Here is a 23272-nt window from a genome sequence, read left to right on the forward strand (position 1 = left end):
TGTTTTTTTTGCAGGTTTCTCCGGGAGGGTAAGTCTACAGCAGCTACGCTTTTAAAAAGCAGTCACAAGGCCTGCTTTTAACAAGGTAAGTGGAGAATTAAGTAAAATTAAAACATTTTTTCCATGGGTTTATTATTTTTAAATACTTTAAAGAAAGATATGTTTATTTTTTGCCCTGTTAAAAACTGTAATTAATCTTTTCAAAAATTTAAATTATTTTTTAAAATAGTTATTTTATGTAATTTATAGTTATTTTAAAAATGTGATTTAAAAAAAAAAATTATTTCAAGTTTTAGTTATGTTTTGGGGCTTCCTGTCAAATCTATGAATAGAGATTCCCTGCTACGATTGGCTCTCCATGGCCCATGTGATCCCAGGGGACGCTTCGAACTAACTGCGCCCCTGGGATACGCAAGCACTGCGCGCCGGCAGTTGGAGCAGGCCCAGGATCGGAATCCCACGCGGGCCCACAACACAACGGCCGGCGCGCTAGGTAAGTGCAGGTCAGAGGCTTGCACCTGCGGCAAGCCTCCGACCCGAATTTCTGGGCCAATATCTAGGCCTCGGGTATCGCACAGATCCTTGTTTGCACAAGCATATTTGCAATTAGGTTTCTGTAGAGGAATTTCCTCCCATTTAAAAATATGGTTTTACAATGGATATATAAAACTAGGGGGGCTATATTGTGTAGCCCCCAATAACAGGCGCGGGGATCGCGATGCGCAATTACCCCGCGCCCATTCGATGTAATGCAAGTAGCACGGCATCTTCATGCTGCCTGCTCATTATCATGATTTCTGCATGCAGCCAGTGCTAACCACACTGTTAATTGGCTGCATGCATCAGTAGGGGTCCCAAAACCATAACTTGCTAGCACTACTTAAAGTTAGCCTGCACTGCATAAAGTTATCCTGGATCTCTTAAAGGGGAGGACCATTGTGGCTAGAGCAGGTGCTGGATGTTCTTTGTGAGCTGAATCTGACCTGGGAAAGACAGAAGAATGGCTGAACATGGGAGAGAGCAGGCACCCAGGTTTTCCAACGCTGCGCTGGAGGTCTTGATGGAGGAGGTGGAAAGGAGAAGAGACATCCTATATCTGCAGGGGACCAAGAAGCCCTCCAGACACACGGCGAAAAGGCATTGGGAGCAAATAGCTGCAGAGGTATATGCCAGGAGTACAGCCCCAAGGACCTGGATGCAGTGCCGCAAGAAACATGGAAGATAGGAGCAGGAGTAGGTCATTCGGCCCCTCGAGCCTGCTCTGCCATTCAATGCGATCATGGCTGATCATCCAAATTCAGTACCCTGTCCCTGCTTTCTCCCCATATCCCTTGATCCCTTTAGCCTTAAGAAATATATGTAACTCCTTCTTGAATATATTTAATGAATTGGCCTCAACTGTCTTCTGTGGTAGAGAATTCCACAGGTTCACCACTCTGAGTGAAGAAATACCTCCTAATCTCAGTCCTAAATGGCTTACCCCTTATCCTCAGACTGTGACCCCTGGTTCTGGACTCCCCCACCATTGGGAACATCCTTCCTGCATCTAGTCTGTCAAGTCCTGTTAGGATTTTATAAGTTTCAATGAGATCCCCTCTCATTCTTCTAAACTCTAGCAAATATAAGCCTAATCGACCCAATCCCTCTTCATACATCATTCCTGCCATCCCAGGTAACAGTCTGGTGAAGTTTGCTGTGACTGCTGGTAAAAAATATGAGTCCTTCTATGCATGCGAACATGTATGGGGAAGCCTGAACACTGTGCTGGGACCTTGCATGCGCACTCATTTGGTCGCCTGTGCACCTAGACTGACTCTGGAGAGCTGACTGGAGGGGAAACCGGAAGTCTGAGCGCTGTGTGTTCTCTGAACTCGTTAGTGTGAGCGCTTTGTGTACTCTGAACTCGGCAGTGTGAGCGCTGTGTGTACTCTGAACTCGGCAGTGTGAGCGCTGTGTGTACTCTGAACTCGGCAGTGTGAGCGCTGTGTGTTCTCTGAACTCGGTAGTGTGAGCGCTTTGTGTACTCTGAACTCGGCAGTGTGAGCGCTGTGTGTACTCTGAACTCGGCAGTGTGAGCGCTGTGTGTTCTCTGAACTCGGTAGTGCGGGCGCTGTGTGTTCTCTGAACTCGGTAGTGTGAGCGCTGTGTGTTTTCTGAACTCGGTAGTGTGAGCGCTGTGTGTACTCTGAACTCGGCACTGTGAGCGCTGTGTGTTCTCTGAACTCGGTAGTGTGAGCGCTGTGTGTTCTCTGAACTTGGGAAGTCTGACCACCTCTCCCTGTTTCTAGCCCCGGCATACAAACCGCTCATCAAAAGAGGGAGAACATCAGTGAAAGTATGGCCAGAGGGGGCAGTATTGGAGCTTCAGGATTGCTTCGAACGCACTGATTGGGGCATGTTTGCCCATAATGGCATCGAGGAATACGCATCCACAGTGCTATTCTACATTAACAGCTGCGTCGAGGTCGTCACGACCCATAAAAGTGTCAGGACATACCCCAACCAGAAACCCTGGATGAACGGAGAGGTCTGCTCACTGTTGAAAGCACGCGACGCAGCATTTAAATCTGGCGAAGCGGCGGCTTACAGTGAAGCTAGGACCAACCTAAAAAAGGGTATCAGGACTGCCAAAAGGAAACAGACACTGCGGATAGTGGATCATTTCCACAACAACTCGGACCCCCGGCGCATGTGGCAAGGCATCCAGTCCATCACTGACTACAAGGGCAAAAACACCAGCCCCCCGGTTAGCGATGCCTCCCTTCCGGAGGAGCTTAACAACTTCTACACTCGCTTCGACAGGGACAACAAGGAGCCGGCTACCAAAGCCTTGCCACCCCCAGAAGACCAGGTGCTCACTCTGTCGACCTCCGACGTAAGGGGTGTTCTACGCGGAGTGAACACACGAAAGGCTGCTGGACCGGATAGCATCCCTGGACGGGTACTCAAGGAATGTGCTGATCAGCTGGCTGATGTCTTCACCGCCATCTTCAATCTGTCATTGGCCCAGGCAGTAGTCCCTACATGCTTCAAGACCGCTACCATTATTCCTGTGCCAAAACAAACGGCTGTGACGTGCCTGAACGACTATCGACCTGTCGCACTCACACCCATCATAATGAAGTGTTTCGAGAGACTGGTCCTGGCTCACATCAAAGCCAGTGTTCCCGCCTCTCTTGACCAACACCAGTTTGCCTATCGTGCAAACAGATCAACGGAGGATGCAATCACAACTGCTCTGCACTCGGCACTGAATCGCTTAGATGGTAAGGAGACCTACATCAGAATGCTGTTCATAGACTACAGCTCAGCATTCAACACTATCGTCCCCAACAAGCTGGCCACCAAACTCCAAACTCTTGGCCTGAACACTTCCCTCTGCAACTGGACCCCGGACTTCCTAACAAACAGACCCCAGTCTGTCAAATTAGGTAACCACACCTCCCCCACCGCCCCCCCCGCCGACCCTGAACACGGGGGCCCCACAAGGATGTGTGCTGAGCCCCCTCCTCTACTCCCTCTTCGCCCACGACTGTGTCGCTGTTCATGGTTCCAACACCATCGTCAAGTTTGCGGATGATACCACGGTAGTAGGCCAGATCACCAACAACGATGAGTCAGCCTACAGGGAGGAGGTCCAGCATCTCGTGAAGTGGTGCGCCGATAACAACCTGGCCCTTAACATCAAGAAAACCAAAGAAATTGTGGACTTCAGGAAGTCTAAAGGCGGAAGTCACACCACCATCCACATCAATGGGGCTGTGGTGGAAAGGGTGGACAGCTTTAAGTTCCTCGGAGTCCACATCACGGAAGACCTCTCCTGGTCCCTCAATACCTCCTCTCTGGTGAAGAAGGCCCAGCAGCGCCTATATTTCCTAAGGAGGCTGAAGGGATGTAACCTGTCACCCCTGATCCTCTCTAACTTTTACCGCTGCACAATAGAGAGCATCCTGACAAACTGTATCACAGTATGGTATGGCAGCTGTAGCTACTATGACCGGAAAGCCCTGCAGCGGGTAGTCAAAACTGCCCAACGCATTACCGGCTACCGACCATAGAGCACATATACCAGAAACGCTGTTTACGGAGGTCACGGTCCATCATCAAAGACCCTACCCACCCCAGCCACAGTCTGTTCACCCTCCTGCCATCTGGGAGACGCTACAGATGCATTCGCACCCGTACGACCAGATTTAGGAACAGCTTCTTTCCCAGGGCTGTCATCCGACTGAACTCCACAAATAAACTCTAAAGCCTGCACATCTGCCAATGCACTTTATTATGGTTATGTTTATGTTAATGTATTACAAGCCAAATGTATGTTGAATGGTTAAATGTCTTAATCTAAATGTACACTCTCGGGAGCCGCAAGCCTGCATTTCGTTGTACTGCACTTGTGCACTAACAATGACAATAAAAGTTGATTTGATTTGATTTGTGTGTTCTCTGAACTCGGTAGTGTGAGCGGTGTGCGTTCGCTGAACTCGGTAGTGTGAGCGCTGTGCTTTCTCTGAACTCGGTAGTGTGAGCGCTGTGCGTTCGCTGAACTCGGTAGTGTGAGCGCTGTGCTTTCTCTGAACTCGGTAGTGTGAGCGCTGTGTGTTCTCTGAACTCGGTAGTGTGAGCGCTGTGCTTTCTCTGAACTCGGTAGTGTGAGCGCTGTGTGTTCTCTGAACTCGGTCGTGTGACTGCTGTGTGTTCTCTGAACTCGGTAGTGTGAGCGCTGTGCGTTCGCTGAACTCGGTAGTGTGAGCGCTGCGTGTTCTCTGAACTCGGTAGTGTGAGCGCTGTGCGTTCGCTGAACTCGGTAGTGTGAGCGCTGTGTGTTCTCTGAACTCGGTAGTGTGAGCGCTGTGCTTTCTCTGAACTCGGTAGTGTGAGCGCTGTGTATTCTCTGAACTCGGTAGTGCGAGCGCTGTGTATTCTCTGAACTCGGTAGTGTGAGCGCTGTGTGTTCTCTGAACTCGGTAGAGTGAGCACTGTGTGTACTCTGAACTCGGTAGTGTGAGCGCTGTTTGTTCTCTGAACTCGGTAGTGTGAGCGCTGTGCGTTCGCTGAACTCGGTAGTGTGAGCGCTGTGCTTTCTCTGAACTCGGTAGTGTGAGCGCTGTGTGTTCTCTGAACTCGGTAGTGTGAGCGCTGTGCTTTCTCTGAACTCGGTAGTGTGAGCACTGTGTGTTCTCTGAACTCGGTCGTGTGACTGCTGTGTGTTCTCTGAACTCGGTAGTGTGAGCGCTGTGCGTTCGCTGAACTCGGTAGTGTGAGCGCTGCGTGTTCTCTGAACTCGGTAGTGTGAGCGCTGTGTGTTCTCTGAACTCGGTAGTGTGAGCGCTGTGTGTTCGCTGAACTCGGTAGTGTGAGCGCTGTGCTTTCTCTGAACTCGGTAGTCTGAGCGCTGTGTGTTCTCTGAACTCGGTAGTGTGAGCGCTGTGTGTTCGCTGAACTCGGTAGTGTGAGCGCTGTGTGTCCTCTGAACTCGGTAGTGCGAGCGCTGTGTATTCTCTGAACTCGGTAGTGTGAGCGCTGTGTGTTCTCTGAACTCGGTAGTGTGAGCGCTGTGCGTTCGCTGAACTCGGTAGCGTTAGCACTGTGTGTTCTCTGAACTCGGTAGTGTGAGCGCTGTGTGTTCTCTGAACTCGGTCGTGTGAGCGCTGTGTGTACTCTGAACTCGGTAGTGTTAGCGCTGTGTGTACTCTGAACTCGGTAGTGTGAGCGCTGTGTGTTCTCTGAACTCGGTAGTGTGAGCGCTGTGCTTTCTCTGAACTCGGTAGTGTGAGCGCTGTGTATTCTCTGAACTCGGTAGTCTGAGCGCTGTGTGTTCTCTGAACTCGGTAGTGTGAGCGCTGTGTGTTCGCTGAACTCGGTAGTGTGAGCGCTGTGTGTCCTCTGAACTCGGTAGTGCGAGCGCTGTGTATTCTCTGAACTCGGTAGTGTGAGCGCTGTGTGTTCTCTGAACTCGGTAGTGTGAGCGCTGTGCGTTCGCTGAACTCGGTAGCGTTAGCACTGTGTGTTCGCTGAACTCGGTAGTGTGAGCGCTGTGTGTCCTCTGAACTCGGTAGTGTGAGCGCTGTGTGTTCTCTGAACTCGGTAGTGTGAGCGCTGTGTGCACTCTGAACTCGGTCGTGTGAGCGCTGTGTGTACTCTGAACTCGGTAGTGTTAGCGCTGTGTGTACTCTGAATTCGGTAGTGTGAGCGCTGTGTTTTCTCTGAACTCGGTAATGTGAGCGCTGTGTGTTCTCTGAACTCGGTAGTGTGAGCGCTGTGTGCACTCTGAACTCGGTAGTGCGAGCGCTGTGTGCACTCTGAACTCGGTAGTGTAAGCGCTGTGTGTTCTCTGAACTCGGTAGTGTGAGCGCTGTGTGTTCTCTGAACTCGGTAGTGTGGGCGCTGTGCGTTCTCTGAACTCGGTAGTGTGAGCGCTGTGTGTTCTCTGAACTCGGTAGTGAGCGCTGTGTGTACTCGGAACTCGGTAGTGTGAGCGCTGTGCTTTCTCTGAACTCGGTAGTGTGAGCGCTGTGTGTTCTCTGAACTCGGTAGTGTGAGCGCTGTGGGTTCTCTGAACTCGGTAGTGTGAGCGCTGTGCGTTCTCTGAACTCGGTAGTGCGAGCGCTGTGTGTTCTCTGAACTCGGCAGTGTGAGCGCTGTGTGTTCTCTGAACTCGGCAGTGTGAGCGCTGTGCGTTCTCTGAACTCGGTAGTGTGAGCGCTGTGCGTTCTCTGAACTCGGTAGTGTGAGCGCTTTGCGTTCTCTGAACTCGGTAATGTGAGCGCTGTGCGTTCTCTGAACTCGGTAGTGTGAGCGCTGTGTGTTCTGTGAACTCGGTAGTGTGAACGCTGTGTGTTCTGTGAACTCGTTAGTGTGAGCGCTGTGTGTTCTCTGAACTCGGTAGTGTGAGCGCTGTGTGTTCTCTGAACTCGGTAGTGTGAGCGCTGTGTGTTCTCTGAACTCGGCAGTGTGAGCGCTGTGTGTTGAACTCGGTAGTGTGACCGCTGTGTGTTCCCTGAACTCGGTAGTGTGAGCGCTGTGTGTTCTCTGAACTCGGTAGTGTGAGCGCTGTGTGTTCTCTGAACTCGGTAGTGTGAGCGCTGTGCGTTCTCTGAACTCGGTAGTGTGAGCGCTGTGCATTCTCTGAACTCGGTAGTGTGAGCGCTGTGCGTTCTCTGAACTCGGTAGTGTGAGCGCTGTGTGTTCTCTGAACTCGGTAGTGTGAGCGCTGTGCGTTCTCTGAACTCGGTAGTGTGAGCGCTGTGCGTTCTCTGAACTCGGTAGTGTGAGCGCTGTGTGTACTCTGAACTCGGTAGTGTGGGCGCTGTGTGTTCTCTGAACTCGGTAGTGTGGGCGCTGTGTGTTCTCTGAACTCGGTAGTGTGAGCGCTGTGTGTTCTCTGAACTCGGTAGTGTGAGCGCTGTGCGTTCTCTGAACTCGGTAGTGTGAGCGCTGTGCGTTCTCTGAACTCAGTAGTGTGAGCGCTGTGTGTTCTCTGAACTCAGTAGTGTGAGCGCTGAGTGTTCTCTGAACTCGGTAGTGTGAGCGCTGTGGGTTCTCTGAACTCGGTATGTGTGAGCGCTGTGCGTTCTCTGAACTCGGTAGTGTGACCGCTGTGTGTTCTCTGAACTCGGTAGTGTGAGCGCTGTGTGTTCTCTGAACTCGGTGGTGTGAGCGCTGTGTATTCTCTGAACTCGGTAGTGTGAGCGCTGTGTGTTCTCTGAACTCGGTAGTGTGAGCTCTGTGTGTTCTCTGAACTCGGTCGTGTGAGCGCTGTGCGTTCTCTGAACTCGGTGGTGTGAGCGCTGTGTATTCTCTGAACTCGGTAGTGTGAGCGCTGTGTGTTCTCTGAACTCGGTAGTGTGAGCTCTGTGTGTTCTCTGAACTCGGTAGTGTGAGCGCTGTGTGTTCTCTGAACTCGGTAGTGTGGGCGCTGTGCGTTCTCTGAACTCGGTAGTGTGAGCGCTGTGTGTTCTCTGAACTCGGTAGTGAGCGCTGTGTGTACTCGGAACTCGGTAGTGTGAGCGCTGTGCTTTCTCTGAACTCGGTAGTGTGAGCGCTGTGTGTTCTCTGAACTCGGTAGTGTGAGCGCTGTGTGTTCTCTGAACTCGGTAGTGTGACCGCTGTGTGTTCTCTGAACTCGGTAGTGTGAGCGCTGTGTGTTCTCTGAACTCGGTAGTGTGAGCGCTGTGTGTTCTCTGAACTCGGTAGTATGACCGCTGTGTGTTCTCTGAACTCGGTAGTGTGAGCGCTGTGTGTTCTCTGAACTCGGTAGTGTGAGCGCTGTGTGTTCTCTGAACTCGGTAGTATGACCGCTGTGTGTTCTCTGAACTCGGTAGTGTGAGCGCTGTGTGTTCTCTGAACTCGGTAGTGTGAGCGCTGTGTGTTCTCTGAACTCGGTAGTGTGAGCGCTGTGTGTTCTCTGAACTCGGTAGTGTGAGCGCTGTGTATTCTCTGAACTCGGTAGTGTGAGCGCTGTGTGTTCTCTGAACTCGGTAGTGTGAGCGTTGTGTGTTCTCTGAACTCGGTAGTGTGAACGCTGTGTGTTCTCTGAACTCGGTGGTGTGAGCGTTGTGTGTTCTCTGAACTCGGTAGTGTGAACGCTGTGTGTTCTCTGAACTCGGTGGTGTGAGCGCTGTGTGTTCTCTGAACTCGGTAGTGTGAGCGCTGTGTATTCTCTGAACTCAGTAGTGTGAGCGCTGTGTATTCTCTGAACTCGGTAGTGTGAGCGCTGTGCGTTCTCTGAACTCGGTAGTGTGAGCTCTGTGCGTTCTCTGAACTCGGTAGTGTGAGCTCTGTGCGTTCTCTGAACTCGGTAGTGTGAGCGCTGTGCGTTCTCTGAACTCGGTCGTGTGAGCGCTGTGCGTTCTCTGAACTCGGTAGTGTGAGCGCTGTGTGTTCTCTGAACTCGGTAGTGTGACCGCTGTGTGTTCTCTGAACTCGGTAGTGTGAGCGCTGTGTGTTCTCTGAACTCGGTAGTGTGAGCGCTGTGTGTTCTCTGAACTCGGTAGTATGACCGCTGTGTGTTCTCTGAACTCGGTAGTGTGAGCGCTGTGTGTCCTCTGAACTCGGTAGTGTGACCGCTGTGTGTTCTCTGAACTCGTTAGCGTGAGCGCTGTGTGTTCTCTGAACTCGGTGGTGTGAGCGCTGTGTGTTCTCTGAACTCGGTCGTGTGAGCGCTGTGTGTCCTCTGAACTCGGTAGTGCGAGCGCTGTGTATTCTCTGAACTCGGTAGTGTGAGCGCTGTGTGTTCTCTGAACTCGGTAGTGTGAGCGCTGTGCGTTCGCTGAACTCGGTAGCGTTAGCACTGTGTGTTCTCTGAACTCGGTAGTGTGAGCGCTGTGTGTTCTCTGAACTCGGTCGTGTGAGCGCTGTGTGTACTCTGAACTCGGTAGTGTTAGCGCTGTGTGTACTCTGAACTCGGTAGTGTGAGCGCTGTGTGTTCTCTGAACTCGGTAGTGTGAGCGCTGTGCTTTCTCTGAACTCGGTAGTGTGAGCGCTGTGTATTCTCTGAACTCGGTAGTCTGAGCGCTGTGTGTTCTCTGAACTCGGTAGTGTGAGCGCTGTGTGTTCGCTGAACTCGGTAGTGTGAGCGCTGTGTGTCCTCTGAACTCGGTAGTGCGAGCGCTGTGTATTCTCTGAACTCGGTAGTGTGAGCGCTGTGTGTTCTCTGAACTCGGTAGTGTGAGCGCTGTGCGTTCGCTGAACTCGGTAGCGTTAGCACTGTGTGTTCGCTGAACTCGGTAGTGTGAGCGCTGTGTGTCCTCTGAACTCGGTAGTGTGAGCGCTGTGTGTTCTCTGAACTCGGTAGTGTGAGCGCTGTGTGCACTCTGAACTCGGTCGTGTGAGCGCTGTGTGTACTCTGAACTCGGTAGTGTTAGCGCTGTGTGTACTCTGAATTCGGTAGTGTGAGCGCTGTGTTTTCTCTGAACTCGGTAATGTGAGCGCTGTGTGTTCTCTGAACTCGGTAGTGTGAGCGCTGTGTGCACTCTGAACTCGGTAGTGCGAGCGCTGTGTGCACTCTGAACTCGGTAGTGTAAGCGCTGTGTGTTCTCTGAACTCGGTAGTGTGAGCGCTGTGTGTTCTCTGAACTCGGTAGTGTGGGCGCTGTGCGTTCTCTGAACTCGGTAGTGTGAGCGCTGTGTGTTCTCTGAACTCGGTAGTGAGCGCTGTGTGTACTCGGAACTCGGTAGTGTGAGCGCTGTGCTTTCTCTGAACTCGGTAGTGTGAGCGCTGTGTGTTCTCTGAACTCGGTAGTGTGAGCGCTGTGGGTTCTCTGAACTCGGTAGTGTGAGCGCTGTGCGTTCTCTGAACTCGGTAGTGCGAGCGCTGTGTGTTCTCTGAACTCGGCAGTGTGAGCGCTGTGTGTTCTCTGAACTCGGCAGTGTGAGCGCTGTGCGTTCTCTGAACTCGGTAGTGTGAGCGCTGTGCGTTCTCTGAACTCGGTAGTGTGAGCGCTTTGCGTTCTCTGAACTCGGTAATGTGAGCGCTGTGCGTTCTCTGAACTCGGTAGTGTGAGCGCTGTGTGTTCTGTGAACTCGGTAGTGTGAACGCTGTGTGTTCTGTGAACTCGTTAGTGTGAGCGCTGTGTGTTCTCTGAACTCGGTAGTGTGAGCGCTGTGTGTTCTCTGAACTCGGTAGTGTGAGCGCTGTGTGTTCTCTGAACTCGGCAGTGTGAGCGCTGTGTGTTGAACTCGGTAGTGTGACCGCTGTGTGTTCCCTGAACTCGGTAGTGTGAGCGCTGTGTGTTCTCTGAACTCGGTAGTGTGAGCGCTGTGTGTTCTCTGAACTCGGTAGTGTGAGCGCTGTGCGTTCTCTGAACTCGGTAGTGTGAGCGCTGTGCATTCTCTGAACTCGGTAGTGTGAGCGCTGTGCGTTCTCTGAACTCGGTAGTGTGAGCGCTGTGTGTTCTCTGAACTCGGTAGTGTGAGCGCTGTGCGTTCTCTGAACTCGGTAGTGTGAGCGCTGTGCGTTCTCTGAACTCGGTAGTGTGAGCGCTGTGTGTACTCTGAACTCGGTAGTGTGGGCGCTGTGTGTTCTCTGAACTCGGTAGTGTGGGCGCTGTGTGTTCTCTGAACTCGGTAGTGTGAGCGCTGTGTGTTCTCTGAACTCGGTAGTGTGAGCGCTGTGCGTTCTCTGAACTCGGTAGTGTGAGCGCTGTGCGTTCTCTGAACTCAGTAGTGTGAGCGCTGTGTGTTCTCTGAACTCAGTAGTGTGAGCGCTGAGTGTTCTCTGAACTCGGTAGTGTGAGCGCTGTGGGTTCTCTGAACTCGGTATGTGTGAGCGCTGTGCGTTCTCTGAACTCGGTAGTGTGACCGCTGTGTGTTCTCTGAACTCGGTAGTGTGAGCGCTGTGTGTTCTCTGAACTCGGTGGTGTGAGCGCTGTGTATTCTCTGAACTCGGTAGTGTGAGCGCTGTGTGTTCTCTGAACTCGGTAGTGTGAGCTCTGTGTGTTCTCTGAACTCGGTCGTGTGAGCGCTGTGCGTTCTCTGAACTCGGTGGTGTGAGCGCTGTGTATTCTCTGAACTCGGTAGTGTGAGCGCTGTGTGTTCTCTGAACTCGGTAGTGTGAGCTCTGTGTGTTCTCTGAACTCGGTAGTGTGAGCGCTGTGTGTTCTCTGAACTCGGTAGTGTGGGCGCTGTGCGTTCTCTGAACTCGGTAGTGTGAGCGCTGTGTGTTCTCTGAACTCGGTAGTGAGCGCTGTGTGTACTCGGAACTCGGTAGTGTGAGCGCTGTGCTTTCTCTGAACTCGGTAGTGTGAGCGCTGTGTGTTCTCTGAACTCGGTAGTGTGAGCGCTGTGTGTTCTCTGAACTCGGTAGTGTGACCGCTGTGTGTTCTCTGAACTCGGTAGTGTGAGCGCTGTGTGTTCTCTGAACTCGGTAGTGTGAGCGCTGTGTGTTCTCTGAACTCGGTAGTATGACCGCTGTGTGTTCTCTGAACTCGGTAGTGTGAGCGCTGTGTGTTCTCTGAACTCGGTAGTGTGAGCGCTGTGTGTTCTCTGAACTCGGTAGTATGACCGCTGTGTGTTCTCTGAACTCGGTAGTGTGAGCGCTGTGTGTTCTCTGAACTCGGTAGTGTGAGCGCTGTGTGTTCTCTGAACTCGGTAGTGTGAGCGCTGTGTGTTCTCTGAACTCGGTAGTGTGAGCGCTGTGTATTCTCTGAACTCGGTAGTGTGAGCGCTGTGTGTTCTCTGAACTCGGTAGTGTGAGCGTTGTGTGTTCTCTGAACTCGGTAGTGTGAACGCTGTGTGTTCTCTGAACTCGGTGGTGTGAGCGTTGTGTGTTCTCTGAACTCGGTAGTGTGAACGCTGTGTGTTCTCTGAACTCGGTGGTGTGAGCGCTGTGTGTTCTCTGAACTCGGTAGTGTGAGCGCTGTGTATTCTCTGAACTCAGTAGTGTGAGCGCTGTGTATTCTCTGAACTCGGTAGTGTGAGCGCTGTGCGTTCTCTGAACTCGGTAGTGTGAGCTCTGTGCGTTCTCTGAACTCGGTAGTGTGAGCTCTGTGCGTTCTCTGAACTCGGTAGTGTGAGCGCTGTGCGTTCTCTGAACTCGGTCGTGTGAGCGCTGTGCGTTCTCTGAACTCGGTAGTGTGAGCGCTGTGTGTTCTCTGAACTCGGTAGTGTGACCGCTGTGTGTTCTCTGAACTCGGTAGTGTGAGCGCTGTGTGTTCTCTGAACTCGGTAGTGTGAGCGCTGTGTGTTCTCTGAACTCGGTAGTATGACCGCTGTGTGTTCTCTGAACTCGGTAGTGTGAGCGCTGTGTGTCCTCTGAACTCGGTAGTGTGACCGCTGTGTGTTCTCTGAACTCGTTAGCGTGAGCGCTGTGTGTTCTCTGAACTCGGTGGTGTGAGCGCTGTGTGTTCTCTGAACTCGGTCGTGTGAGCGCTGTGTGTACTCTGAACTCGGTAGTGTGAGCGCTGTGTCCTCTGAACTCGGTAGTGTGACCGCTGTGTGTTCTCTGAACTCGTTAGCGTGAGCGCTGTGTGTTCTCTGAACTCGGTGGTGTGAGCGCTGTGTGTTCTCTGAACTCGGTAGTGTGAGCGCTGTGTGTACTCTGAACTCGGAAGTGTGAGCGCTGTGTGTACTCTGAACTCGGTAGTGTGAGCGCTGTGTGTACTCTGAACTCAGTAGTGTGACCGCTGTGTGTTCTCTGAACTCGGTAGTGTGAACACTGTGTGTTCTCTGAACTCGGTGGTGTGAGCGCTGTGTGTTCTCTGAACTCGGTAGTGTGAGCGCTGTGCGTTCTCTGAACTCGGTGGTGTGAGCGCTGTGTGTTCTCTGAACTCGGTAGTGTGAGCGCTGTGTGTTCTCTGAACTCGGTAGTGTGAGCGCTGTGCGTTCTCTGAACTCGGTGGTGTGAGCGCTGTGTGTTCTCTGAACTCGGTAGTGCGAGCGCTGTGTGTCTCTGAACTCGGTAGCGTGAGCGCTGTGTGTTCTCTGAACTCGGTAGTGTGAGCGCTGTGTGTTCTCTGAACTCGGTAGTGTGAGCGCTGTGTGTCTCTGAACTCGGTGGTGTGAGCGCTGTGTGTACTCTGAACTCAGTAGTGTGACCGCTGTGTGTTCTCTGAACTCGGTAGTGTGAGCGCTGTGTGTCTCTGAACTCGGTAGCGTGAGCGCTGTGTGTTCTCTGAACTCGGTAGCGTGAGCGCTGTGTGTTCTCTGAACTCGGTAGTGTGAGCGCTGTGTGTCTCTGAACTCGGTAGCGTGATCGCTGTGTGTACTCTGAACTCGGTAGTGTGACCGCTGTGTGTTCTCTGAACTCGTTAGCGTGAGCGCTGTGTGTTCTCTGAACTCGTTAGCGTGAGCGCTGTGTGTTCTCTGAACTCGGTAGCGTGAGCGCTGTGTGTTCTCTGAACTCGTTAGCATGAGCGCTGTGTGTTCTCTGAACTCGGTAGTGTAAGCGCTGTGTGTTCTTTGAAAGCAGTAATGATGCCTTGTCTGAACTTTATAGCCTGCTTGACAATGACAATGACTGGATCAAATTACAAATTGCAGAGACCTTGAATTACTCTGCCGCAGAAAGGATCAAATTACACATTCAAAACGAACTGTTTGGTCTCCTTGGAGGTCAAGATACACCCATCAGAAATCTGGTACAGCCCACTTGTGTTGCAAATGGACGTGAGCCCAAGAAATTTAATGACCTCAGATGAGTGGTCAAGGTCACTGAATGTATCTTCAAATGCAATATTCTACCAACTGCACCACTATCCTCAGCCACTGCTCAAATCACGACACCGCTGTCACTTGCCTACCAACCATCTAAATCAATCAGGACTCATATGCTTCACCTCACCCTCACACACTTAGCACTGTTTCAAGCCTCACACCCACATCTCACAGCTTGCACACACTGCCAACTATTCAACCATGACAGCCACATCACTCAAATATATTCCACGACTCTCGCTGACACACTTCCCTCACTCTTGCAGGAGAAGGTGGCGCATAACCGGAGGCAGCAGGAACTAACCAGAGGTGGAGAAGCGGGCCTGCATTCTTTAACCCCCATGGAGGAGATGGTGCTGGCCATTATCGGAAGCGCCATTGCTGAGGCCGTGGCAAGTGGCGGAGCTGAATCCATTGAAGATAACGGTATCCTCATTCCTAATCCTCCTTCTCATATACCATTTCCCCCTCATCCCACAATCCCTTCTGACTTACAAGCTGCAGATGGTGTAAGCATGCACCTCTTACTTTCTCCCCTCCCCTCCCCTCACCACAACCTTACCCTTGTGCCTTTTTCCTTTCTGATACCCAAGAACTGCAACCTGCCCAGGCAGTGGAGGAAGACCAAGAAGAGAATGATGATGAAGGCACACTGTCAACTTGATTTCACACTCACAGCCACCAGCTTAGATACTGAGACTGTGCGTATTTTAGAGGGTAGCATAAAGGCGGGATCTGCACATGGTGAGGCACAAGTGTGCTGCAGCTAGGGCAGCGGGTAAGCATAGTGCAGGTTCTAACTCACCAGAGGGCGAGGTTGCACACAAGTTCTGCTGCAGAGGACTCAGATTAGGACTTTGAAGGGCCAGGCTACAGAAGAAGGCTGATGGGTGTACACAACAAAATGCTTGGTGGATTGGGAAGCCTGCCAGAAGGCCTGCGGTCAATGTCAAGGAGCATGGAGGAGCCCGGCACCAACTTGGCAGGGGGCTTTGCGCAGAGCTTGGAGCCCATCCTTTCCAGCATGGAAGTGGTGGCCAACTCCATCAACACACTTGTGAACCCAACCATGATGCAGCATCCGATGGCGGATGTCTCAGCTTCCAATGCAGCACAAGCAGCTTACACCAAGGGGGAAAAATTCGGTATCGCTCCATTTGGGGCGCCATTATTGGCGGTGCGCCAAGTTTAGCGCCTGGCGCTAATTATCGCCTCCAACAGCAAACTTGGCTTTTATCGCCCCTGGAGGTGATTGGAGCGCTAAATCAGGCGCTACATACCTCTCTTAAGGCGCTATGGCCGAGGAGCAAGGTGGTACCTCAGAGGGCGGGCGCAGTGCAGGTGCTGTCAGTTAGCGATGGAACACAGACACACTGGCGCCGGTCAGTTCTTAAAGGAGAGGGTCGATCTTGCTCTGCAGCCACACCCTGCTCATTGGAGCCTTGAATCTCAGCCTGGGCAGACCTGTGGCTAAATCTTGCAGCCAAGGACTATGGAGAGGGCCAGGGAGCGAGCACAGCGCTTCTGCGAGCGGGCCTTGGAGGCTCTGGTTGGCACGGTGGAGCGCAGAAGATCTATTCTGTACCCAGAGAGTGGCAGGAGGCCTTTGCCACGCAAGTACAGAAGAGTGTGGAGGGATGTGGCTCAGAGAGTCTCCTGAAGCAGCATGGTGCCTAGGACCCATCTCCAATGTAGGAAAAAGTTCAACGACCTCACTCAGGTCGTCAGGGTGAGTGCCTTTTTTTCAAAACCTCTCCATCCCTCCATCTCAACCTTACTTTATGGCCAGAGGGTCTTAAAAGCCCCAATGCTCAACACTCATCCAACACCTATGGCCCTTTCATCAAACACACACGCACATTCCACACTTTGCATACAGTAAGGGCTATTCAACTATGGCAGGCATTTCAGGCAAGACCATGGCTGCATACAGTAAGGGCTATTCAACTATGGGAGGCACATCAGGCAAGACCATGGCTGCATACAATAAGGGCTATTCAACTATGGCAGGCATTTCAGGCAAGACCATGGCTGTATATTTACTCACACGCCATCCTTTTTCTTGCAGGCCAAGCTGTCTCATAATAGGAGACAGCAGCAACGGACTGGTGGAGGGCGGCCTCAGCTGCAACCCCTCAGCGATCTTGAGGTGCGTGTCCAGAGGATTGTGGCAAGCCGGGTGATTGGCCCCGGCGCCACTAGAGACGCCGACCCCATTCTGGACAGCAACGGTAAGGTCATCACCTTTTTGTCCTCTCCTTCCACTTGTTCCTCACAACACCAGCCTTTGACACTTTCAATCCAAATTACTAAATCGCTGCACTCATGCCTCCCTTACTGCCCCCCTGTCCTCACGCTAAAGCCACTCTTGTACCTCCCTGCTTTCAGATGGTGATTCACCAGGTGAGGAGACGGGCCCTCAAGCTGCCAGTGGGAGTGAAGCTGAAGGCGAGGAGGAAGAGGAAGCCGGAGCATCAGCGCCACCCTCTCCTGAGGAAGCCCATGCCCACACTGGGAACACGCCTTCCCTGGAGGGGAGTGGGGGGGAATGGTCTGATGAGGGTGAAGCTCCAGGACCCAGCGGGCTGCAGCAACGCGATGGGGGTAGGGAAGCTCGGGGTCCTTCTCCCTGGAGGGAGAGTATGCCATCGAGTCCTGCTGCACTGGACGCAGAGGAGGAGCGGGTCCTCGCTGAAATGAGCGCCCAGGCGGCGCGCAGGCACACTGAGCTCATGGGTGCAGTGGCAAGAGTGCCCGAATCCAGTGAATCACTGCAAGGAGTGTGGAGCACTTCAGTGTAGCACAGGCGGCTGCCACGCAAATGCTTAGTGCTGCAATGCAGTCACTGGCTGGTCTCATGCAGACGCAGATTGAGGCCACGTGAGCACTGACTGCTGCCACTCTCGCTGGATCGGGCACATTTTCCGGGGCTCTCACCGCGCTGCAGCAGGCCAGCAATCTGTACTCAATCAGATTGCTCTGGATGCTGAAGTGCTGCCCCGTGGGAGTGCCAGTGTGTCGGTCGAGCAGGGACTTGCTGTCCTCTCACAAGATGACAGCATTCCTGCTGCCTCCACTGGCACTTCTCCACTGCAGTTGCCACTGCCTGGAGAACAGACTGCTGCCGCCCATGCAGAGTTGGTGCAGTCTGCAGCCGGGCCCTCCAGGCCCAGAGCTCGTCCAGGCCGTCCTTCAAGGGCATCTGCAGTCTCAGGTTGTGACAATCAGCAGCCTTCCACCAGCCTTGCTCCAGCCACTGGGGTTCCATTACGGAGGAGCTGCAGAGTGGGAAGGGGGCAATTTCGCAAGCGAGGCAGATCACCCTCGAAGGGCAAAAAGTAGGAGGTGTGACAAAATGTTTTTCATTGTTTTATTAAATGCCGAGGTTCGTGGTCAAATTTGTGTAACTGTTTTGGACATTGTCTCCAGGTTGTGAGAGCCAGTTCTGTTAATGACTTTTTTTTTGTGTTTCTTTCTATTAGTTTGTCATGCGGAAATGAGACACAGAGTTTGTCAAATAAAGAAGTTTCTGTATTCAAAATGTACATGTTTGGTCTTTGCAATCATTGTTGCCTTGACCGGCTTAGGGGTTGCGGGATGGTTTCATTTAGGTTGTTTGAATGGCAGAAGCCATTTCCTCAGAGGGGGCTTAGAAGCGACTTGCTATGAGCATTTGACGGACGGCCCTTCCACTTTGTACATTGTGTGCCTCCCTCCCGCCTTAGTGCTGCTGATGATCATCCTCATCTTCCTCTTCCTCTTCCTCCTCCTCCTCTGCTGGTGCTCCAATGCCTGGTGGCATTGGCTGGGTCCTGAGGATTGCAAGGTTATGCAGCATGCAGCACACAACAACGAAGTGGGAGACTCGCTCAGGCGAGTACTGAAGGGCTCCTCTAGAATGGCCCAGACAGCGGAACCGTTGCTTGAGCACGCCGATTGTGTGCTCAACGATGTTCCTGGTAGCTTGATGGCTCTCGTTGTATCGCAGCTCAGCAGGGGTGTTGGGCGTACAGAGCGGTATCATCAGCCAGGTGCACGGAGGATATCTCTTGTCCCCGCGAAGCCAACCTCCTGGGTGATGCAGTGCCTGGAAAAGGTCTGCCACAGAAGTCTGGCGCAGGATGATGGCATCGTGGCTGCTGCCAGGAAAGTGGGCATTGACAGCGAGTATCAGCTGTCTATGGTCACAGACCAACTGAACGTCTAAGGAATGGAAACCCTTTCGGTTGCGGAAATCCTCGGCATTCTCTTGCGGCGCACACAAAGCCACATGCGTGCAGTCAATGGCGCCCTGCACCACGGGGAAGCCCGCTATCATCGCAAAGCCCGTTGCGCGTTCTTGCTGCTTATCCGGGGTCATGGGGAAAGAGATGTACTCTCGTCTCCTTTTAAAGAGGGCATTTGTGACCTGACGGATGCAGCAATGCACCGCGAACTGGGAGATATTGGCGATGTCCCCAGTAGCTGATTGAAATGAGCCAGTGGCTTAAAAGTTGAGAGCCACTGTTATCTTCACTGCCACCGACAGAGACATCCTGCTCCTCAGTTGAGGCTGCAGATCTGGCTGAAGCAGGTGGCAGAGCTCAGTGACCACCTCCTTGCTGAAGCGCAGCCTTCACAAACACTGCTCCTCAGACATATTAATGTAGAACTGTTGGCGAAAAACCCTGGGAGGGTAAGGTCTCCTGTACAGAGGCCTGTTGGCCCTCCTCCGTCTGGCCATGATTGGCACACTCTCTCTCTCTCTACGTCTCTGTGCCCTCCGAAAGTGATGGAGAAGGACGACGTTCCCATCCATTGCAGCCCCCATAGTATCTAGGCAATCAAAGTTATGAAGGTCAAAAACCAAAGTACCTGCAAAGTTATGGTCAGAAGTCAAAACTACCTCAGACAGCGTTGACTCAATGCAGAAGTCTCTCTTTCTCTCTTTGTCTCTCTCAAAAGCTCTCTCTCTCTCTCTCAGAACGAGTGGTGCAAAAATGGCTACCACACAGAAGCCAGGAAGAGGCCCCCTTTAAATAGCGTCCCCCTAGCCCCACAGCAACTGGGAAGCGTTCCAGCCAACCTGTCTTTGGGTGCGCCAGGCGGAAAGGAGGGGGCGCCACTCAATTTCCATTCCGGGGCGTCACAAGGGCGTTGCACTCTCGAATGACGTCAAGATCTGTGTGCGCATGAGATCGGGCGGTATTGTTTAGCGCCGCCGCAAAATGTCCGGTCAATTTCGCGAGAGGCGCAGATATCGCCGCGCCCGGGCGCTAGTTGCTTTGCGCCCCACTTGGCACCCTCTTGAGGCGCAACTAACTGGATTTTTCCCCCCAAATGTCTGAGTGCTGCAGTGGAGGCTCAGACTGATGTCATGCAAGGTCAGTTTGCTGCCATGCAAGCTCTGACTGCTGTCATCATGGCTGTGGATACCAGTGTTCAAAGGGGCTTGCAAGGTTTCACAGCAGTCCAGCAGTCTGTCCTCTAGCAGATTACTAGTATTGTAGTGGCTCCATGGAGCATGAGCCTGCTGTCTTCTCTCAGGATGACAGCATTCTTGCTCCCACCCCTGCCATTCTGCCAGTGCCCTTGCTGTTGCCTGTCAGCCAGCCAGCCCAGACTGCTGCCGCCCATGCCAAGATGTTGCAGTCTGAAGCCGGGCCTTCTAGACCCAGAGCTGCTCGAGGTTGCCCTCCAAGGCCATCTGCAGTCTCCTCCACTGAAAGTCAGCAGCCTTCCACCAGCCATGCTGCAGCCACTGGGGTAGCACTAGGACAGGCAAATGTAGGGTTTTTTTTCCTGCTCTCTTGCCCGTTCTGGCCCCCTGCCAGGCTTCGTGCAAGAATTACCCTTGAGTGGTTCGACCCACCCCCCCCTACGGTTCTCGACCTTGGACTTAGATGCAGAGAACAGTAATGCAGAGAAGAGGACTCAATAGACCAGGCTGAATAGCACGAAATGGATGCTTTTATTTTTGAACAGTTGGAAGCATTACAAAATACATGTCATAGGCACAGATTAAAGTAACTACAATCATGCACAAATTTATGAACTTGACTCTATGGAAATGGGGAACACACGGCACATCGTAAAAGGGGAAACACATTACGATTTCCCTTAACTCCCTCCCCTATACCTAAACTAAGTTTTGACCTGGGGAACTTGGGATCATGCTCACCACTCTCGAAATCGCGAAAAGGGGTTCGCAGCCTTTTTGACACCGCTTCCCGTCGTCACGTGGATTGGAAGCTTCTGGCGCAGTCGATATTCTCTCCTCCCTCGAGGCGGTGGGGTAGACCCAGCCTCGCTGAGCGCTCGTCAAGGTTGAGATCCACTAGGCCTGTCGTGGATTTTTGTTCGTGGAGTAGACCTAGATGCAGGTTATGCACATGGGAGAATCTTGTGGCATCGATCGCCGGTTCTCCAGAGGGTTTCTTCTCCGTCGGCCTGGGTCGTCGATGATCTCCCGACCCCAGTACCCGGGCCACCCTTGTCGTCTTCTCGTCGTGGCCGAGCCTTGTTTGGCTGAACACCGGCCACGTTGTCCTTTTTCCGAAACCGTCCGTCTTTAAAAAGACGAAAACGTTTTCATCGATCTGCCGAAGTGGAAGAGGCGCCGATCCGGGCACCGTCCGCCCTTCGTTCGTTCCTCGTAGAAGAAAGTTCTTGAAGAAATGGAAGCCTGAAGTCGCCCAACAAGAAGCCGTAGCAGTGAAGAAGTAACTTAGATGGACTTTCAATCCATAGTTATACTCTTTTGGGACAGTCTTATCTCCCGCCAAATCATAGTCCTGTCTTTGTATTAATTTTGGCGGGCAGAGATCTCTGCAGGGGCGCTTTGTCTTGTAACGGAGCCGGTGATAACTTGAACTGGCCTTCCTGGCCGATAATGTCTGTTAATGTCCTTTGCATTGTCACCGCGGCTCGGTTCGCATATTGATCGGTCCGGACATTTTCCTTGATGGCTGCTAAACGGTTTTTCCTTTGTACAATAAATGGGTATAAGTGTTTTTACATTGTCCGCCCATATCTTGATGGGCCCCATCCTGTACTTATAATCCATTGAATATGTATGCTGTTGCTCTGAGTTTCGGTTCCCAGATACTGGCTTTCGCGGGTTTACTGTCTTCAATCCACAAGCCTGTCTAGCTTGCAGTAACAGAAATAAACTGGTTCAGAAACTGATCACGGGGCCTGGCGGCCATTTTGTATGCCCTTTTATCAAAGGTTTTTCTGTGCAAGCTTACTTTGGTCAATAAACAGTCTTATTTTATCCAGTTTTCTTGCTTGATTTTTGCTGAAAATTTTCGAATCTTACACAAAGGCACATGGAAGACAGGCACTAAGGGAATGCACAAGAGTGATTAGTTTAAGTTTGTATGCAATATGGCATGATTTAATTTATAAATTTCGTTTGGAAGGTTTATATTGTGTTGGCTTTTATTTTTGCATTGTGGCCAAGCGGACGATGTGATGGTCAGTGACAGAGGGAAGGGAAGGAGTTTGGGACTGTTAGTGAATGGAGAATTGAGGTTGAGGTTACTGGTATTGCACTTGAATTAGTTCTTCACATACAGCCCGGGCAGTGAAGGGCTGTCTAGGTTGCAGCCTCCCTCCCTCTTCCTCCTCTGCCATGTCCTTCTCTTCCTCCTCCTCCTCCCTGTGCTCTTGCTTCTCAGCTTCTCACCTGATAGGTGGGGAAAAGGGCTGTTCCTTCATGATGGCAAGGTTGTGCAGCATGCAGCATACCACCATGAATCTTGAGACCCACTGCAGGGCTCCTCCTGAGCGGTCCAGGCAGCGGAATTGTTGCTTCAGCACGCGAATGATCTGCTCTATCACATTTCTTGTGGCAGCATGGCTCTCATTGCATACTGCGCACATGTGCGTGGGTTGTGAACCGGAGTCATGAGTCATGTCGTCAGTGGATAGCCCTTGTCACCCAGTAGCCACCCTTTGGTTTGCCGTGGTGGCTTAAATACAGCTGGCACAGCAGACTGCCGCAGAATGAAAGCATCATGACTGCTACCAGGATACCGGGCATTGACTTGCATGACGCGCTACCTATGGTCACACACCAGCTGGACATTGAGGGAGTGGAATCCCTTTTGGTCAGAGTTAACATGCGGCGCCCGCAAAACAATGAGGAAGCCTGCAAATGTTGCAAACCCTCGTGCTCGCTCCGCCTGCTTGTCTCTGGCAAGAGGGAATAAAATGAAATTATCTCTTTGAACAGAGAGCCTCAGTGACCTCCTTAATGCAACAGTGGACTGCAAACTGCGAGATGCTTCTAATATCTCCAGCACCAGCCTGGAAAGAGCCAGACGCATAAAAGTTCATAGCCACGGTCACCTTCCCAGTCACTGGAAATGCTTCCAGGTTGGCGTTGTGGCTGCAGCAGTTGGCAGATTTCAGTGACAAACCCCTTAGTGAAGCGCAGACGTCTCAAACATTGGTCGTCGCTGAGGTTCAGTTAGGAGAATTGCTCCCTGAACACCCTGGGCGGATATGGCCTCCTGCTGAGAGCCCTTCTCCTCCTCCTCCCTCTTCTAGCAGCTTGTCCTGCTCTGCGTGGCCTCTGCCCATTCTCCCAGTCATGCTCGATTCCAAGAGGAAGGCCTACTTGTGCATCCATGTCTGGGAGCAACTGGTTTGTGTAGAAGACTTGAAGTCAGCAAAAAGTACTTCAGCACTTGCCACACTAATCCCTGTAGACTTCTGATACTTGAAACAACTATGGAAAGCACCAAAAACATGTAGAATTGTAGCAACAGCCAGAAGAAATCAACCAGCAACTAACCTATAAGTAGTCGATGATCCCTTTAAATAGTGCTGGTGTGGAGTACTTCCTGCTGCTTAACATGTGTTCAGTTGTGCGAGGTTAAGAGAGGGTGTCGGCTGGAGCTCCAAAATGACAGCACAGGCGTCAAATCAGAGTTACACACTGATTGACATCATGATCTGCCTGCTCTGTGCGCACGTTAATGCCTTTACCAAGATGGTGTCCAGTGCGCTTCGCGTCAGAAGTGTGCGTGCGACGGACACCATTTTGGATTCGTAATGGCACTCATAGCGCCCAAACAATGGCCGCTACCGAGCCCAATTTCTCACCCAATGACTCCTCCCGTTATTCATCA

The 23272-nt window shown here is 52.2% G+C and overlaps 1 protein-coding gene across 2 annotated transcripts in view; it reads left to right on the top strand.

The window, feature by feature from the left end:
• The window catches only part of LOC147125086 (exocyst complex component 1-like), a 189892-nt gene that overhangs the window by 122881 nt on the left and 43739 nt on the right, over nucleotides 1-23272 (top strand). The gene's annotated exons all lie outside the window — the stretch shown is intronic.

The sequence above is a fragment of the Somniosus microcephalus genome, chromosome 1 (genome assembly GCF_052327205.1).
Source record: "Somniosus microcephalus isolate GS21.2 chromosome 1, FLI_Smic_1.0, whole genome shotgun sequence".
NCBI lineage: Eukaryota > Metazoa > Chordata > Chondrichthyes > Squaliformes > Somniosidae > Somniosus > Somniosus microcephalus.